Below are 5,368 nucleotides of genomic sequence, written 5' to 3'. Positions count from 1 at the left end.
CGGTTCGTAAATAATATGTTTTTGTGAATTTTCAAATTCGCAATAAATTTTCGTGCAAAATTTTTTGCAAAAAAATTCGCAAGAAAGTTTCATGCAAAAAAATATTCGTAGGAAAGTTTCCTACGAATTTTTTTGCAATAAATCCTGCAGGAATATTTTTTTATGAAAAAAATTAAAGAAATTACTACAAATTTTATTAATAATTCTTCAACTTTCAAATGCTCACAATGAATTCATCTGGAACATTTGTTTCCACGACTCCAATATGTGATATATAATATTTTAGACTCTAAGATTGTAGATTATAAGTCTAACACTCAACCATACAAATCAACTTGTAAGGTAAGTGTTGCCCCAACTTATATACTCTTTAATTGTTTTATTTTCAATTAATGTGGGATTGAAGTTTTTTTAAAATATTACTTATAAATTTAAATTTTTATTTTATTTTTCCTACAGATTAAAATTGGCAGGAAACTCCGTAGGAAAAGTTACCTGCAAATTTTTTCTACCATTTAGTAAACATTACTTGTGAATTTATTTTTACAATAAAATATGCAAGAAACAAAATAAAATTCTTACAATATTTTTTTGCAAATTTTTACCATGAAATTTTTTTTATGATCATTATAATTGTAGCAAAATTTGCAAAAAATTCTTGCAGATTATTTTTCATAAAAAAATTTGTAAGAAATATCTATAAATTATTTTTAACAAATAAATTCGTAAATTTTTTTTTACAAAATTATTATTGTAAGAAAATTCGCAAAAAAAAATTTTGGATATTTTTTTGCAGAGAAATGACATTTTTCTAGTAGTGATTTGAATTTGATTCTCTTTCATTTTGATATGTATTTTTTATTCTTACTTTTTTTGGTTCGTCCCTGAAATATCCACCGCCGATAGTAGTGACTAATCTCCTCGCTACGTTGGAGGCACCTCAAAGGGTGGGATAGCTGGCCCCAACATTTAACGCGGCTGCATACACAAGGCAGGATTCGAATCCCTGACCTTGCTTAAGCGTGGATCAACTCATATCGCTTGAACCACACGCTTTTTATTCTTACTTTAAATTATTGGTTGTATACGATTTTTTATATCTTATAGGTAGGAATGAGAATAAGACAGGTTAGGTTAAGTCAGGTTTTAAATTAAATATATAGATTGAATTTGTTCTACAAAATTAATGTATAAGTTTGACTTATTATTTATCATAGATTTTTTTTATAAGTCTGGTTTGATTTTTTTAAAACTTGGTCTAGCCTATTAGCTTATTTAAAAATCTATTTAAATTATTGATGTTAATTAGGCTAATAAACTTAATTTTTAAAAATTAATAAAATTATTTTAAAAATATAATTTACTCAATATTATTAAAATTTATATTTTAAAAGAAATATAAGAGAAAAACTGAATCATTTTTTATTGAAGGAATAATTTATGTGTAATCATATATGTTGATATATAGTCATGCGTAGGTCATAAGCTTATAAACATATAATAAAAAAATTGTATAAAATAAATATTTCAAATCACTGATAATTTATTTTTGTTTTATAAATATGTTTGTTTATTTATATTTTTAATAATATATATATATAAAAACTTTTATTATATTATATAAATAAATATATATTAACTTTTATTATATTATATAAATAAATAAGTTAATATATCGACCACTAGGGTTAGCCTAGTGGTTGGGTTGGGAGGGGTTGGGTAGTTAGAAGCATGAGGATTTAGGTTCAATCCTCATTGTGTTTGCGACCATCTTTGTAATATTTCCTATCTTTACCAAAAAAAAAGTTAATATATCAGACCTAACAAACTTTTCTATAAGTTTAAGTCTAACCTTTTTATATAAATATATTTTTTTAAGTCTAAATTTGACATTTTTATTAAATAGGTTAAATCAGGTCAGACTTTAAAGAGATAAGGTCATAGGTTCCTGTTTAAGGCCTGACTTATTATCATCCCTACTTATAGGTCATATTTGGGTAGTTAGAAGATGATGACTTAGGTTCAATCCTCATTACGACCATCTTTGTAATCTTTCCTATCTTTACAAAAAAAAAAAGTTAATATATCAGACCTAACAAACTTTTTTATAAGTTTAAGTCTAACCTTTTTATATGAATGTATTTTTTAAAAGTCTAAATTTGACATTTTTATTAAACAGGTCAAATCAGGTCAGACTTTAAAGAGATAAGGTGTAGGTCCCTGTTTAAGGCCTGACTTATTATCATCCCTACTTATAGGTCATATTTGTAATTTATCATCATCATTCATTTTATAGGTCGTATTTTATATATTTAAGATGTTGATTTTATTCTTTATTTTTTAATTATTCATTTATCATGTTAATTATTAATTTGATGTTATCAAAATCTAGTTATTAGTATTAATTATATTAAAAAATATTTAGATAAATTAATTATTTTTTGTATTAGTTTATTTTACTTTTATAATTCACATTTATATAAAATGTTTTTTAGAGTGTTTTGTCTAACAGCCTCTCATTGTTCTCACACTAAACAACACAACTACTAGTAGCAAAAAATAACTAGCTTAAGATCATATACTTACAAGTATTATAATATTTACTATATCACATATATATAAGGATGAAACAATTACTCAAATACATGCAATATATATGCAATAATCCCGTAAACGTAAATATACAACTAATAAATGAATGAGTCATGAAAAGTATATATAACCATATAATTAAACTTTCACATCAAATAAATGAATGACTCATAAATAGTATATATAATCATATAATTATACTTAAAATAAATAAACTTTGATATTTGATATATAATTAGTAGTGACTAATTAAAAATGTCTTCGACTTTTTCTTAAAGAACTTGTAGGAGTTTAAGAGACATAAAGTATAATAATTGATAACATCTATATTAAAGCTAATTATTATTTTATAAAGTTAACAAAAATTTAGAAACATCATTAAATGTTACTTTAGTTACATTGACTATATATAATATTTGATAATATGTTGTAAAAATAAATTAGCAATATTTATACACAATTAGGTAACATTTTTCAAATATTAATAAAAATTTTGTGTTATAGTGAAGTGTTTTCACATAATTCACGGGCACTCATACTCATAGATTCAATGCATAATCAATTGTACATATAACTCACTCATATCATTTCATGCTCACAAGAAACATACAAAATCTATTTTGCTCTATCAATAAAGCTTTTTCACAAAATTTACAAGCACTCATAGATTCATAATCACACCACTTAATACAAATCATTTATACATAAGACTCAAACATAGCATCTCATGCTCATAAGAAATTCATATTATTCTATAAACAATGTTTTCACATAATTCACAAACACTCATATTCAAATAGATTGATCAGAACATCATACCAAATTCTTAAATAGAGTAATAATAAGTTTACAATTGCATACATACATAACAATACAACTTGAACATACAACTTATGAGGCTTAAGGTTCATCCTTCTACCCTTATCCCTCATATATGCCTAGAGGATTTGATAATCCCACTTCCCCTACCTCAAGTAACAATCATATTAAGGAGTTTCTTTTAATTTTGACCGCTAATCCATGCCTCCTCCAATGGTCTTCTCTTGATTTTTTTTATTGTGAATGCTTTAGGTTTCAGAAACATATAATAACCTAATTCTTTCTCTCTTTCTTCTTTTTAATTAGCCTATGATTTGAATCCAAAGTCTAACTACAACCTCCTAAATTATCTCTTTGTTTTATTTTATAAAAAAATTATTTCTCTTATGATATTATAATTATTCTAATTTATTGTTACAAAAACGAGATGTTACAACTTAAATATGGCTTGATAGATTAAGCCATGTCAATAGCTTGACAATTCACAAGTTATTACTAAATCATAATTTAAATATGTGACATCTATCATTTTTAGTATAAAAAGAATATTAAAAAATATATATTTGTAAGTTTGGTGAGCCAACCTAAATAATCCACTTACATCAACTCACCTCTAGAAGAATTGGCTAAATAAGTAGAATGAGTTAGACAAATTGATAAGTTGAATCACTTAATCTTTATCCATATCCATTTTTGACAAGATAGGCATAATATAACAAATTTAATATTTGTTGGCACTCCAATAAAATACATTTATACAAAATAATATTAATCTATGCTTCAAACAAAAGTATTAAAAAAAAATGGCAACTTCAAGAATAAAAAACACGTGAAACATTGTTGAACACAAACTCACAAGTTACAAGTTTTTCATTTGGATTTCTCCGATTTAGCAATCAATCTCATTACTCGACCAACTCATTTAGACTTTATATTTGTCTCAAATAGTTTAATGAATTGATATTATTGATTAAATTAATTTAATTTTATAATATGAACAATAATTCAAAAAATATGAATTCATTAGTTCTTTATTTTCATTTATACATTTAAAATTAGGAGTTATATTTTTTATATTTATTTAGATGTAAGTGTTTTCCTAATATGATTTTTAATTTGTATATCCAATGATCTGATTTGATCTAAACCAACTAATTATAATTTGAGTTGATTTAGTTTGTATTTGATAAAAAAATTTACACAAATTCAAATCAAACTATTTTAATTTAATTGAGTAACGAGTTCGATAACATCTGAATCAAACAAACCCGTAAATACTACAACTTTTTTTTTCTATTTATTTTCCTTTTCTTAAACTACCAAATTGGCATCCTAATTCATAGAACCCAAACATCTGTTTCAAGCATTTTTAAAACGTGCCTATTATATCTCCTTTTTTTTATATTTTTTTTCGAAAAGAAGGGTTGGAAAAATCTGATTGGATCTTGGTTGGTGCCTTGGTGGATTCCGCAGCTATCATATCATAGAAAAGAATAATTAGAGAATTGTAGTTTTACTTTTACCAAGTCAGGTCCATGGCATCTTTGAACAGAGCTTCACAAAATGCTGCAATCTTTGCTTTCTAATTACACTTTTTATTGGTGCAAACTGACCAATGATGCAGTGTTTTTATTTTTTATTTTTGGGTGGCCAGCCATAATAATAACCCCACTTAATTAGTTCACTTGCACTCTTGCTTGGTGGGTAAAATAAGGTTCCATCACAAGGGAAAAAAGTTAATTAAACAGGCTCAAGCAACAAACACGTTAGTGGGATTTGGATTCTTCTTAATTTCCTTCCATCATTAATTTCTCATGCTAGCTTTTCGTGAATAATTAAGCTTTGGCTTAAACCACAATTTTGTACGTAGTTGGTACCACTTTGTGGTCCTCTTCGTAAGGTGTGGTTCCAGTTCTTTCACTCACCAATAATGTCTATAGAATTCTACCACATTCTA

The sequence above is a fragment of the Cajanus cajan genome, chromosome 8 (assembly GCF_000230855.2).
Source record: "Cajanus cajan strain Asha chromosome 8, NIPB_CcT2T_4, whole genome shotgun sequence".
Classification (NCBI taxonomy): Eukaryota; Viridiplantae; Streptophyta; class Magnoliopsida; order Fabales; family Fabaceae; genus Cajanus; species Cajanus cajan.
This window is presented reverse-complemented; position numbering follows the sequence as displayed.